The sequence below is a fragment of the Amblyomma americanum genome, chromosome 2 (genome assembly GCF_052857255.1).
Source record: "Amblyomma americanum isolate KBUSLIRL-KWMA chromosome 2, ASM5285725v1, whole genome shotgun sequence".
Taxonomy (NCBI): domain Eukaryota; kingdom Metazoa; phylum Arthropoda; class Arachnida; order Ixodida; family Ixodidae; genus Amblyomma; species Amblyomma americanum.
Window position 1 is genome coordinate 142150541 of NC_135498.1, and position 15483 is coordinate 142166023.

General features: G+C 47.6%; 1 pseudogene across 1 annotated transcript in view; it reads right to left on the bottom strand.

Annotated features, from left to right (window-relative positions):
• The window catches only part of LOC144120107 (3-oxoacyl-[acyl-carrier-protein] reductase FabG-like), a 173781-nt pseudogene extending 158581 nt beyond the window's left edge, over positions 1-15200 (bottom strand). The window contains exons 1-4 of the transcript XR_013312427.1: positions 15077-15200; positions 13994-14034; positions 12030-12099; positions 9952-9988 (exon numbers count right to left, since the gene is read on the bottom strand). The product of XR_013312427.1 is annotated as a 3-oxoacyl-[acyl-carrier-protein] reductase FabG-like (transcript). The remainder of the gene's footprint in view (positions 1-9951; positions 9989-12029; positions 12100-13993; positions 14035-15076) is intronic.
• Between the last annotated feature and the right edge of the window lie 283 nt (positions 15201-15483).

The window sequence follows — 15483 nt, forward strand, 5'->3', positions numbered from 1 at the left end:
AGGGGAAAAAAAAGGTAAATAAATCATGTAACGAAAAATTAACAGTTTACAACAATAATTCTTACATGCCGACACAAAGTGCTTGGTACAAAGATTGCAAATATAACAAAATTCTGAACATGGTTGTTGCAAGCTTTCGAACAACAAAAATTGCAACATCATAATAACAAAACAACAGCAAGATACAAATGAAAATGCACTCTTAAAAAAATAGCAGTTAGGGACAGAAACATGGCAGATTATGTGAGTTCTAAGTTATTTTCCAGCAGCAGAGCTCTAAGCCTGTTTTTGGAGACATTAGCACTCAGATCTGTTAATCCTTGTATTTGATTATGAATTCTGTTAGAACGGTATCGTAGTAATTGAACCCCACACATTAAATTTTAACTGAGAAACGATGTTTTAATTCTAAAAGCTGAGGTGATGTAGCTGTATGGCTCCCGCTGAGACGCTTCAATTTACGTTTAGTTTGCGTGATCTTTCTGGTGATCCAGGGATTTACCCTATCCTTCCTTTTTATACTCGGTACAAATTTGTAAATGCAAAAATCAACTGAAGCACGAAACTTCTCCCATAAAGGCCTAGTGCCATCTTCAGTATCTTCTAGATATAAATCCCGGTAATGTATTACTGCTCTGTCATCTGACCTTGAACTTCGAGCCTTCAGCGTGGCTGTGCTGCCACCCTGTGGCTGCGCCGCCACGCTGTCACGTGGTTGGTCATGTGGTGGCTGATCACGTGGTTCGTCACGTGGTTGGTCACGTGACCATCCGCGTGGTACGGAGCAGCTGCTGCTGCCGGTGGCGCGGCGCGCCGGCGAAACCGAGCTGCCACAGCTGCGCGCCTGCGCCGTGTCAATTGGGACGAAGATGGAGGAACGCCCAGCGAAACGAAGCGGCGAAAGACTGACTTTGCAATTCAACTGGGCAAGTTCCACACGGCCAGCTGTAGCTGTCGCATCACACCAAGTTTAGCGCGAGCTAAACCACCGCCAATTTTTTTCTGCTAACGCTCTGCCGGCTTCTCGGTAACATTATGGTGGAGGTGCTGGGTTAATTCCTGATCTACGAAGAGCTCCCAGGAGCCTCTGACGCCCAGCTGCACCACATGGAGACGGTATCTGTCCACAAGGCAAGCGGCTGCTTGCGAGGCTTGGATCCTGAGCTCCGACCTCTGACGACACCACCCCGCACAATGATGTCCACTGCGGCAAGCCAGACCACCCAGAATTCCGTCAATTCCCCACCGCTGCTTCTTCATGCGCCTCGCACTCCCGCGTCGTTTCATGGCGACAAGTTCGAAGACGTGGAAGACTGGTTGGCCAGCTACGACCGGGTCGCTGCGTTTAACCTGTGGGACGAGGACTGCAAGCTACCCAATGTCTATTTTGCCCTGGAAGACTCCGCCCAGACGTGGTTTGAAAACCACGAATCCGCTATCCCCACCTGGTAAGACTTCCGCCGACAGTTGCTCGACACCTTCGGCAGCAACGATTGGAAGGAGCGAGCTGAAGTCGCCCTGCAGTCCCGAGCGCAGCGGCCAAATGAGAGCGTCGCCATGTTCGTAGAAGACATGACGCGGTTCTTCATGGCGCAAATCGTTCTATGTCTGAAGTAAAGGTGCGTCTCCTTATGCGAGGGGTTAAAGAGCAGCTTTTCGTAGGATTTGTTCGCGACCCTCCTAGCAGCACTGCGGTTAATTTTGCTCGGGAGGCGACAAGCATGGAGCGCGCTTTGCAGCCGAATTCCGTGCATTACGGCCGTGCGGCGAGTGTAACTGCTATGGACGCCCACATGCCGGTGCCCAGCACCGAGCTTGTCAGGAGCATTGTTCGCGAAGAGTTACAGAAGCTTAGCCCTGCCGAGCAACACCCGGCTGTCGGAGCCATCACGGATGTCGTTCGTGACGAAATCCGTGGAGCGGTGCATCTGATGCGCGGTCCCCAGCCACCGCCTGCGCCGTATGTAACGAAGTACAGCGAAGCATCACGTAGCTCTGCGTCAACATCGCCAGCGTTTTAATGCCCTGCTCCTTCTGTACCGCTCCAACTCTTCTTTACTTCACCTGCTCTCTCTGACGCAAAAAGCACACGCATGGCGCACATCTCGAACAACGAGCCCAGTCACTGAAGCCAGCCATATGCTGTGCCACTGCCCGTTTCGTCGGATGGGCTTGTGAGGGTTTTCACCAGATGCATCCCGTGAGATCGACCAGTACCTGACAGGCAGCAACCCACCTGTGCTCTGGTCATAACTCCAGTCCAGGTCGCTGTCGCCTCGTCGGTTTTCTTCCCCAGGTCGCCAGCAGTCGCTCCAGCAGTCGTCTAGTCCACATAGGGAAAACTGAGGACGGCGACCTCTGGGTAGTTCCGCCGTAGCTCCGCAATTTGACCATTTTACGCTCGCTCACTTACCAATTTAACCCGACCTCTCAGCCCTAGCTACAATCGCCTTCCGACGCCCAGAGCAGCCTCTGCTCGACACATTCCACAACGTATGTTCCCGAAAATGGGCTAGTTTCTGCTGAGTGAGGTTATAGTTCATCTTGATATAAAGGGTTTTATAGCTCAATAAAGACAAGAGAGATGTGTGTCTTCTCTCACCTCCTCGTCTTTGTTTGTGCTATAAACCTTTCTACATCAATAAATACCAGTCCTCGCTGACAACCACCATGCGACTGCTCTCATAGATATCGGCGCCGATTTCTTCGTTACGGGTCGTCGTCTTGCTATTCTCTTGACAGAAGAACTGACAACAGGTTACGGAACACAAATACGGACAGCTGGCAGCCATATGGAGATGCCACTTGGCGTCTGCACCGCTACGATAGAGATTCGCTGTATCGTCTTATTGCTACTTCGTTGTGCTAGCTCAGTGCTCCAAGGACTTGATACTCGGCCTTGATTTTCTTCGCGAAAATGGTGCTATCATCTACCTCCGCAAAATCATGGTGGCATCCTCCGCTTCGTGCACCACAGCCGACGGCCGTGAGCCAGGTAGGTTAAGTTTTTCGTGTGTCCGACGACCACATCACACCACTGCGTGCCAGCTTGTTTGTTACGGTGGAGTGTGACAACAGGCGCGCGTCCAACGGCACAGCAGAAATAAACCTGTCGTTACTGCTGAGCCAACAAGCCTGCATCGCTCAGAGCGTCATTGCCCTGCAAAACTAGCAAACTCAGCTCCTGGTCACAAACATTACCGTTGTATACCGTAACTAGCCGAAAAATATAGCCATCGCCTATTTCGATGAAATTAGCGAGCCCGCCGCCCACTGCGCGGTGTCAACGTGCAGGGATACCTCTCCAGGAGGACCTAGTCGAACAGATAAGGCTGACTTGAATCCTGATTTGAACACTGATCAGCAACGCCGCCTGCAAACCCTCCTCGACTCTTTCCATGACTGCTTTGCGACCACCTCTAAGGCCAGGCAGACGTCCATAACGAAACATCGCCTCATAGTTGATGACAATGAACGGCCTGTCTGTAAAAACCCTACCGAATGTCGACGAACGAACGTGAGGCCATATGGCTGCAGGTTGATGAAACGCTCAGGGATGATGTCATGCAGCCGTCTACAAGCCGAACGGCTTCGCCAGCTGTGCTGGTCGCCAAGAAGGACAGGACACTCAGGTTTTGTGTCGGCTATCCGAGACACCAAAATTAACAAAAAGGACGTTTACCCGTTGGCGCGAATTGACTGTTCCGACCGGCTGCATCATGCCCCCTACTTTTCTCCTCTTGACCTCAGCAGCGGGTACTGGCAGATTGAGGTGGATGCACAGGACCGCGAGAAGACAGCGTTTGTTACTTCCGACGGGTTGTATGAGCTCAACGTGCTACAAGGTGTGTACAAGGTGCTTCGGCTTGTGCTCCGCTCCTGCCACATTGAAAAGAATGATGGGCCCTGTCCTAGTTAGCCACAAATGGCAGTCCTGCCTCGTCTACCTTGAAGACGTCATCTTTGTCTGCCACCTACGACGAGCCACCGACGACAAGCGTTTGAGTGCAATACTGGAGGCCATACGATCGGCCAGCCTCTCACTCAAACCAAAATAAATGCCACTTTGCGTTCCAACGACATAAGTTTCTGGGTCCCATCGTGAGCGCTGAGAGTGCTAGCACTGACTCCGACAAGACGGCTGCCGTCGCTGCGCTCCTCACTCCCGCTGGCAAGCATGCTGTGCGCGGTTTTTTGGGTGTTTGCGCCTATTACAGACATTTTGTCCGAGACTTCTCCCGACTAGCCGAGCCTCTAACTCGCTCGACTAAGGGCGAGCCACCTGTCATCTGGGCCCAAAATAGCAGGAGGCCTACGAGGACCTCAGAAACCACCTTCATACTAAACCCAATCTTGGCCACATTGACGAGGAGGCTACACACCGATGCCAGCAACGTTGATCTTGGTACCATCCTCATTAAGCGGCAAGATGGTGTTTAGCGCATGCTTGCTTATGCAAGCCGCACACTTTCGCGATATGAGGCAAATTATTTTACCACATAAAATGCATGCCTTACTGTGGTTTGGCGCAAACGAAATTTCGCCCGTACTTATATGGTCGCCCGTTTCGAATCGCGAGCGATCACCACCGCCTTGTTGGGTCGCTAACCTTGAAGACCCCTCGGGAAGACTACTGTGCTGGAGCCTCCGGCTGCAGGAATTCGACGTTACCATCGCGTACAAATTTTACAACAAACATAGCGATGCAGACTGCCTGCCCCGTGCTCTTATCCCGTCCTTGTTCGGTTGTTCAACCTGTAACACCACAAGGATGAAATTTTGTTATAAAATATTTACGGTTGTAGGAGAATACAGCGTGGTAATCCGAATACATTAATGCCTTAAGCTTCATTATAAACAAGAAAACACGCACCCAGAAGTTAGGCGTTTTTAATCTTTTAGCATGACATTTTAATCGACTGGAATTATGTTATATTTAAAACCTGCAGCGATGTACCATATTTTGAACTTGCTTTCTCCAGTCAACTTATCTCTACAAAAAACCAACTTAGGACCTCTATAAAAATATTTTAAAGTTGTATACATTCTTTCGGTGTGACCGGCAGCAAGCGAGTAGACTACCTGGAGGGGATGCTATTGTTGTCGAGAGCGGTGTTGCATCCTATGAAATAAATCATAACTAAAAATATGAAGTTGTAGCAGTCATCATCCTTCATTCTTAAACAATAACAATATGCTCGGTATATCTTCAGCCACATCTATCCGTAACACTAAATGACTTAGAAGTACTTTTCGAACAGCTGCCAGAACCACATCTGGTAGCGGGAGATTTTACTGCACACTCCTATTTGTGGGCTATTTAACAAATGGACACTAGAGGCCGTATTTTAGATTTTATTCTGTGCAATAACATGTGCCTACTGGACAAAGAAACGCACCCGTACTGCTCTCTAAGCAGTGGAGAAATGAACTGCTTTAGTTCGCCATTTGTTTTTACCTTTCTCAGGTGCGATGCTCTAGGTAGCCTATACGAATGTGACCATTTGCCTGTCAGTATCAGCCTATGATCCTCGCCATCAATTAAACCGACCACACCATGCGTTTGAAAGTTGTAGTTAGCTGACTGGCACCTTTTTAGAGAAATAGACAGTATGGTGAAAAGTTTTAGATGACCGCAGTATAGACTAACTGAATGAAATTTTCACAACCTGTGTAAATACTGCCGCACGGCTGTCTATTACTGAATCCTCCGGAGTGGTGCGACAAAATCATGAAATTTTGATATACTCAGAAATGCCGAGAAGCGAAAAAGAAACAAAACAAATCCCGGGGTATTTTCCGTGCATACTCACCACATGAAAACCTTATAACACATGAAAACCTTATAAGTCTCTCTCAAGTTTGCTTCACCGGCCTCTATGGACGGCCATCCACCTCTGACCGGTTGCTGAAAGCGTTCTGATCTGCGCGAGGCAGGTCGCGCCAACTTCATCTTCATCAGAGCCGCTGGCGATGTCAGCGCCGCTACAGCTGCTTTATGGACCGCTCAGCCCGCCGGCCAGAAATGGCTGGTTCGGGCTTTATGTAAAGCACAAGCGCGTGGACTTCTGGTCCTGTAGCGGACCCCCCTGGAATATTTTTTATTGCGAAGCAATACTACTTTAGGTCGCACTTCAGCCCGTTCCGTGGCGAGGCGGTGGTAGGCACCATTGACCTTAAGCGCGACCTCGCTGCGTGACGTCACACCAGCTGTGTAAAAACGGGGCCCCATCTCACGCCGTCGCGAGGCGAGGCGGTAGCCACCAATGGCGGCCTAACTCCCGCTCCTCTCACCAGGGGCGCTACGGTCAGAGGGACGTCACACCAGCTGTATAAAACAGCTCCGCTCCTCTCGCCAAGGCAGTCATACAGCCAGATGTTACGATGGTGCCTACGAACAAGGCAGCTCGGCAGAATGCAAAGAGGAAGCATCAGCGAGCTACCGAGACGGAAGAAGAACGAGAAGAACGACTTTTCTGAACCTGAACCTGACGGGGCCCTAGCTCCGCGGCATCGATGGTGAAGTCGAAGCCTTGCGCGCCGCTGCTGCGACGCTACCGAGAGAGGGCGCTCGCTGGTGTGACGTCACGCTAGGAGGATAAATGGGGCTACAGCTCGGCTCCTCGCAGTGGTCGGCGCGCTGCCTTGCGCTATGTCGGATGATGTGTACAGGGCGAGGCTGGAACGATCTGCTGGGGCCAAGCGACATAACAGAGATAAGTCATAAGTCATAACACAGATAAGTCATAAGTGTACCAAGGATATCAATAGCAGAAACCAAGAAAAACAATGTATAGCCATAAGTTTAACAAAGGGCAACCATGTCCACACCATCAGCCGAACCAAGGCGCAGCCAACGGTATTGCTTTCGCAATCTTCCAGGCTTAACCAAGCTAAGCATTCAGCCATTTTTTTTCGTTTAATGAAAGTTGTTTCTTTCCATCCATCCATCCATCCATCTTCCCTTACATGCTGCCTACGGAAGGTATACGAGAGCATGGTCAATGAAAGGATCACAAACTACATGGAGGACAAGGAATATTACCCTGATGCCATGCTTGGCTTCAGACGTGGCTGTCCACGCAAGACGTACTCCTACAATTAAAGGAAGAAGCCCTCACTGAAATAGCAAGAAGTTGAGAACACATAGGGCTAGCGCTTGTCACAAAGGAAGGCTTCGATAACGTGGGACATGCGGCCATCATGGAGGGTCTCAATAACATAAACTGCTGAAACAGAGCATTCCCATGTGTCAAAGCATTCTTAGCGGAACGAACGGCTATGATATGCATCGGAAACACAAGATTTGATGGCTTCACGGTGCCAAAAAAGGGCACCCCGCAAGGCTCAGTAATATCACCGCGACTATTCAACGTAGACTCACGAAAGTACTCGACGAAATTGAAACATCAGCTACGCACTGTATGCAGACGACATAACAATAAGGACAACCATAGGCTCCCTAGCAGCAAAAGAAGAGCAGCTACAAGGAGCGATCGACCATACTGAACAATTCGCCAGGGTCAGAGGACTATCGTGCTCAGTGGAAAAATCAAAATGCGTAAGAATTAAAAAAGGTACACAAAAAATATGACTCCCAAAACACCCTAAAATTCGGCAATACCTGAGAAAACTGAAGTCAGAGTGTTTGGACTGTGGCTGCAAAACACAGGACGAAGTAGCAAAACCATCGCCTCTCTTAAGAACACAACAAAGCAAGTCGCAAGAGTCGTGCGAAGGGTCAGCAGTAAAAAAAAGGGGGGGGGGGACGACAGAACAGGACACACTAAGACTCATAGAAAGTCTCGTCACGAGCAGGATAACGTACAGTCTCTCCTACCATGAACTAAACAAGGAAGGCACTCTACAAATCGACACCGTACTACACAAAGCGTACAGAACGGCGCACAAACTTCCAATGTCATCAGTAACCGAAAAGCTAATGGCGCTGGGAGTATCGTACACTTTCGACGAACAACGAGAAGCGCAACGTAGCGCGCAACTAGACAGACTCAAACCAAAACGGGAAGACACCTATTGGAGAAATTAGGGCTGCCTTTGGGCACACAAAAAGACAAGGAAGAGATTAATAATGAAGACAGAAACAACATCCGGGTGAGACCCATACCCAGACACATGGACCCCAATATACACCATGAAAGACGATAAGCCAGATTCCAAGCACTCAGCAGGGAGTTCAGCGACAATCCCAGCGTAGTCTACAAGGACGCAGCAAAGTACCGATACCAACGCAAAACGATCGCTGTTGTAACAGACGAAGAGGGAAAGAAATAACAAGCGCAACGATAAACAACCGCAGCATAGAGGGAGCTGAAGAGGCCGCCATTGCTCTGGCAATATCGCATGGTAACGCAGCAGGACTAAACCTCATTATAGTGACAGACTCTAAACAAGCATGCAGAAACTACACACGAGGCAGGATCGACAGCATCGCCAGTCATATAATCTACACACGACAACAAGACACATAAACACTAAACATAACATAGTATGGGTTCCGGGACATGAGGGGCAACGTGGCAGCAGGGGAGTTAGCTCGAGGGTACGTCAACCGAGCAGGCTCAATACTTTGCACCTAGGGCAAATTTGACCCTGTTGCCCCACGTACTCAGAAATACACGATTATTACAGGCATCAGCGGAAACGCTACCTAGCCCCCCAAAAAAAGGCTATCCAAAGAGGAGGCGGTAGACTGGCGCAGACTACAAACCGGCACCTGCACAAAGTACACAAGATTTTCCCTACACAATATGCAGACGAATTTCCTTGGTGCCAGGGTAAACCTACGCTACAGCATATCACATGGACTTGCCCTAAGGCAGACTCAGAGTCTAAAATAGACTACCTGAGTGTGACGCAATTGGAGTACTTGCTGGCCAGCCAGGACGAGGAAGCGTAACGATTTCTCGTACGCCGAGCCATGCTGGCAGCCGTCAAGTGCGGCATCCTGGACCGAGGATCGACCACGGCGCCCATTGACCCGGAAGGGTCAAAACACTAAATTTTCCGCCAATAAAGTTTCTTCCATCCATCCATTATCTCTGTGCAGACCTGAACTGAGCCGTAAAGGATGGGATAAAGGAAGAAATGAAGGAAGAAAGAAAGAAAGAGGTGCCGTAATGGAGGGCTGCGGAATGTGACCAAGGCAACAACAACAACAATAATTTCGACTGCCTAGGGATCTTTAATGTGCACTGAAATTGCATAGCACACGGGCACCTTTTGCGTTTCGCCCCCATCGAAACGCGGTCCCGTTCGAACCCGGATACACCGGATCAGTACCCGAGCGCCCCGAACCACTCACCCACCGCGGCAGAGTCATTTGCTTTTCGCCTCCATCGAAACGCGGCCACTGCCGTCACGCTTGTACGGAATGCCCACTGCCTCACTTTTCCCTGAAGAAGTCATGCCGACGCTTTTGCCGTGCCCATTCCGGTTTCTTCTAATACTTACAAATTTGAAAATTGGTTGTCTGGTTCGAACCGCCCGCCGCGGTGGCTCAGTGGTTAGGGCGCTCGACTACTGATCCGGAGTTCCCGGGTTCGAACCCGACCGCGGCGGCTGCGTTTTTATGGAGGAAAAACGCTAAGGCGCCCGTGTGCTGTGCGATGTCAGTGCACGTTAAAGATCCCCAGGTGGTCGAAATTATTCCGGAGCCCTCCACTACGGCACCTATCTCTTCCTTTCTTCGTTCACTCTCTCTTTTATCCCCTCCCTTACGGCGCGGTTCAGGTGTCCAACGATATATGAGACAGATACTGCGCCATTTCCTTTCCCCCCAAAACCAATTAATATTATTATGAAAATAAATATTTTTCGGTAAGAAAGGCATCATAGATAATTTGCGGCTTAGTTCAGAGGCGACGAAATGCGTGCACTGAATGTGAAAAGTGCTCAGTATGCGGAATAACATAATTCCGCAACGCTCACTTGACGGAGTTGACTCGGATGCCTTATGGGGCGAATTCTGGAAAGATAAATTAAGACATCGAAAATTTGTGAACGACCAAAACAGGGTCTGTTAGAACCATGATCTCAAGCCGCCGCGGTGGCTCAGTGCACGTTTATGGCGCTCGGATGCTGACCTGAAGGACGCGGGTTTGGTCCGTCCGCGGCGGTCGGATTTCGATGTAGTCAAAGTGCTAGAGGCCCGTGTACTGTGTGATGTCAGTGCTCGTTAAAGATCCCCAGGTAGTGGAAATTTGCGGAGCCCTCCACTATGGCGTCCTTCATAGCCTGATACGCTTTGGGACGTTAAACACCTTAAAGAAACAAACAACCCCGACCTGTTATTTTCAGTGCTGGATATCAATCTTTATTGAAGCGTTTGTATATAAGATGCAATTATAGCCAGTTCTTACAATAACGCTGCTTAAATCAATGGCCAATTATAACTTAATAAGCCCCGCTCACTGCCCGCATTGCACAATTGCTCTAACATGCGCAATATTTCTGCATTTCCTCTCATTCCTGCATTCCTCGAAGTTATTCAAGGGGCAACGGCAGCCAATGGCAGTAGAAAAAGCAGCATTAAATGACAGGAACGAGGTAAGGAAACTCAACTGAAGATTTCTCCTCTCATCTCCCAACTGTTCAAACCTTCTTAAAAATATTAGAGATATTACAGATAACAACTTTATGGAAAACATGAAGTAATCCATTTTTGAGCGCTTATTTGCTGTCTTTTCAAAAGTAAGAGGAAAAACTGTGATACTGTGAAAAAAAGGCTCATGGGAGACCCGACGGTTCGCTGCCAGCTTGGCACCTTATTAAAGGCAGTCCGCCCTGTAGAAGCTGCCGAGTTGGCACCGACACGCCTTTTCTCCGCAGACACTATTCCCAAGTATCACCACAGTTTTTCTTTATAATTGCCCTCCTGGCGAGGCAAATTTCTGCCAAACAGTTCACTTCCTGTTTTTCCAGAGTCAACCTTCTAGATTTTCCTCCCCAGCACATTGCTACGTGTTAGGGATTTATTTTTTGCAAACGTCGCCTTAGCACGCAGACTGTTTTCAGCTTTTCTTGTATTTGTTTTGGGGAAGAAAATATGTCTCGGCCAGCCGACGCGCATGCATTTCTCTCCGGCGGCGTTTCCAAGATACAGCGCAAATAACGGAACTTATTGAGAAGCGCTTCAGAAAAACAGCTATCTAACGGTGCCGTCTTGCGAAAGTAACCAAAAAAAAAGGGGATTTGGTTTTTTAGCTGTAAAGAGGTAATAGCCCCTTAGGCTCCAAGTTTGTCTAATGAAAGGATAACACTTCTACTGAACTTTCAAAAATCCTCTGGTCTTCAGTAGTGCCATATGAAATCCACTGAAGGTCCGATATGTAAACCCTATTTCCAGGTTATTTTTTGCGAAGACGATACACTCCCTAAAGTCCAATGCACCGCAGTTGCCGCTTTTTTCCGCCACACTATAGAAAGCTTATTAAGCGCTAGTAACTGCGCATGCGATGAAACATTCGAGCTCACTTTTAACAGCTTGTTTTCATCAAGTATTATCCCTCCAGTACTATCTCCGGCTAAGGGTACCACTTTTAACAGCGGTCGGAGAACGATACATTGCAAATGCAGCACCTTTTGATGGAGTGGAAGTAGAAGACTCGTCATTTTTGATCCAACCGATGGAGAAAATACCGACTCATTTGGCATACTTCGCCCATTTTATGGTACCACAAATGAAAATTTGGCCAACAGTTCCGCACAAACCGAACAATTCCGATGTTATCATGAACGTAGCGGACCGAATAAAATACCGCTGGCCATGTTCAGCTAACTCCCTCACCGAAAATTCATCGCAAGGTCTGCCAGTATATATCTACGTTTTTGTAAGTAAGGGCTGCGAGAGAGAGGCCCCAATTTTACGAAAATCGATGGGTGTTAGCCACAGTGTCGCGCAACGCAGGGCTCTTTATCAAAGAGCTAACGAATTATTGGGAGAGCGGAAAAAAATATTTCATCTATTTTTTTAGATACAGATGCGCTCAATCTTATAAATAACTTACCTAGTGCAGATGCTCGGGTTAGTTGATCTACACCGGCTTTGCTGATGCCTGACAGAGGTAGCGCCTGCTCCTTTCGCCAATATAGCAATGAGATACATGATTGTTACCTCATTGTAACTAACATCAGAAGACCAGAAACTGCAGACTTAGAAAAGATACCGTATAAAATCGTGGTGAGCAACCAATACCTACTGCTAAATTCACGCAAAAATAAACGTCATTGACGATCTAGTGAATTCTCCTGTATACTTTGTGATCTACCAGAAGTTCCTTGTGTCGCAATTGATCTATATTTGAAACCTCAGTCTGTTAGAACCTATTTTATTCTTTAGCATGCAAGCCGTCGACAGTTCTGCCTGCTGGCGCTTCAGTATCCGCTTCGGCAGTATTCGTTTTAACACCATCTGCCTTAGCAGCAAACTTCTTCGTTGCCTTTAAAGAGCAAAGGTAATCATCTTGCCTTCGCAACGCATACCCTGCCCTGTTTGTCTTCATGGGCAATGAATTTCTAATCTGAGTGCCTTCGTATACGAAGTTCACATAAATTCTCTGATGGAAATATTATGCACAAACAAGCACCCTAGCTTGAGCTTCCGGCTTGAGTAAAGGTCTCATGAACATTTGACACAGTGGCCTTGAAAAGAAGGCAAGCCTAGCAGGAGGTGGCAAATGGTCAGATGGGATGAGGTTAGGAAGTCTGCGGAGATCACATGGCTGCAGCTGGCCGATGACCGCATAGTTTTTGGAGAGAGATGGGAGAGGTGTTGCTGCTGGATTGGACGTCGCCATGTCAATGATCATAATGATTGAATGTATATTTTCAAAATGATGACGATGTCAATTCTCATTATGATGATGAATTGAATCGCCCCCGATGCACAGCAATCGTAATGCTTGGCTACGAAGTGAGATTTAAATCGTGGAGTTGCAGAAAATTAATCACCATGTCCTGGACACTCAAGGCCTTAATCTCGCTAGGTGTTGATCCAAAGTGGCATCCTTATTCAAAAGCGAACATAGATACTTAAGGAGTGTCAGACTGATTAGCTGCAGATTTTCCGTATCCTATGAAGGTCTCCTTTTTGTGGCTTTCCCAACATATGTGCAGATATAACTGGGTATAAACTTCAAAGGCTCGAAGGGAGGACCACAGTCAGATCGAAATTATTTTCTTCGATAAATGCTGGACATAGCATTCTGTAGTGTTATGATGTTCATGATGAGCACGATGATGTTCTGCGCGCCAAGTATGCTGCTACAAGCGCTTTCCCAGAGGCTGCATGCAGCTCAGACATTTAGAACATATTTAGAAACTTTGACCGTTGTCTACGGAGTGCTGCACTGTGGCAGCGTACAGGCCAGTGCATGGAGCGATCTCGGAGAGCAGCGCCTTTAGGGAACGGGCCGTAGCCAATATGAAGCGGCTAGGTCCTTCGATGAGTGCTGCAAGCGCAGTTCATGCGCACCCGTTTTGCTCCACCCCTTCGCTTTCGTATGCCTGGAGGGCAACGGCTGCTTGCATGTGTGCCATATGAACATCAAAGATGATCATGAAGAGCATTTAGTAACGACGATTGCTGGGTCGGCTAGTTTATGGCCGGCTGACACTGAAGGAACCAGCGGAAAGACGGAGGAAATTACGAGCCGCAGACACACTAGAGTGCGTGTGCTTCTTTCAAGTCTTGTCCTGCGTCTTCTTTCCGATGGTTAATTCAGCTTTAAATATGCATGCATATATAATATGTCTTGCTCTTTTAAGAGTGCACGCGTCGTGCTCAAATGTGGACATCACCATCGAGGTTAAAGGTCCTATTAGTTTGCCCAGCAGACAAAATTTTATGCTTTAAGTGTTTAAGGAGATAATTTGATATGTGTTCTCATGTCACATAGAAAAAGTATACAAGCGCCGCTTGAGGCCACATGAGACAAAGAACAAAACCTAAATGAGCGCATTTTTTACTTACTGGTATCATGGTAGATATGCTTGAGACGTAGACGATGCTTCCTTTATGGGAATAAGAGCAAAAAACAGGACCTTTACATTCGATAGCTGCAGAAAGTTTGACCATAACTAAGATTATTGGCCATAAGCCTGCAGAGACTGGTGTAAAAAGTAAAGGGCGCAGAGTGTATTTTTCCCTCTTGCAAGCGCAAACGCGCCCTCCAACACGCATGAACATTTCCAGGAAGATTACAGTGAACGTGATTTTACTCCCTTGGCCTTTTATAGGCTTGAGACATTGGCTCAATGAATAAGATGGTTCTTTTTTTTAATTTTGCAATTAGTGGCGAGGATATGGCGCATTCTTCTGTCTAAACCTTTACATTTGTTTTCATATATTTTTCATATAAAGCATATATTCAAAGAAAACGCTGCAGGTAGGGTCAGGTGATAGCACGATACCAAAACAGCAGTGTAGTAGAAACTTTTGCGAGTAAAAACTTGTTTATTGAAAAAACCATTGGTAATCGGCTGTCAGACGTATTGCTGCCTTCGTAGGGTTACTGGGGTGAGTTAATTGACCCTTATTTTCCCCCAGGTGAGGAACCGCGCCTTAGCCCATTCCCCAAATCTACCACCCTTATGAACCGTTGTCCCCATCCACTACGTCGCCCTCCGTCTGCTTCTCACTCCGTCACTTTATGAGGCTGTCCGCGATCTTTCCTGCAAACAACCTGTACTGTCCATAGCCATTCCTGCATATGATGTCAACCCTTATTTATAGACTCCTGCTTGTTGTTAATTAAATGTTGCTCTTTTTATTTCTTTTATCTTACACCTGCCCCCCAATTCTTTCAACTATCGAAAATGCACCTCGCCGATAACTGCGCGAAGTCTGCAGAGAGTTAATGCGGAGGGGTAAGGTAAAGCTCTTGGAGTGGAGAGTGCGGTAGTTATTCGTATGGTCTCTCACCGGACATCTGCTTCGGTACGATTTACCATATCCCTTCTAATTTCAGCTGACTGTTTAATCGCAAAGTTACCATTATTTTCTGGTGCCGAAACAAAACGTTATAGATCGAGAAATGGTGCATTAGGTCCTGACCGTCCTTTTTCTTGAGGTATGGTAGGACCTCCTGCGTAATGTTGAAAGGTGCTCGTAGGTTCGTGTTGAAAACGTCATCAAGTTCTTCCAGCGGAATGCTGTCAAGTGGTCCAATTGGCGCCATATACCAGCATTGCTAACATAAATAGAAAGCGCAGAAAAAAAGTGAATGTTCTTCACAAGAATTGAACTGCTCTGCAAAAAACACGCCACCTGAGCTACGCACCTGGACATCAATCTTAAATTCTTGAATTCCAGAGATCCGTTGTAAACGTTACACGCAAATTTTTCTCAGACACAATCCATTGCGCACTGCACGCTGCCCTTAGTAATAATCCGAGTTTGCAGTTGCTGCAAAAAATCTACATTAGTAGGGAAATGCGTGCGCAATAGTTTATGCTGGAGAA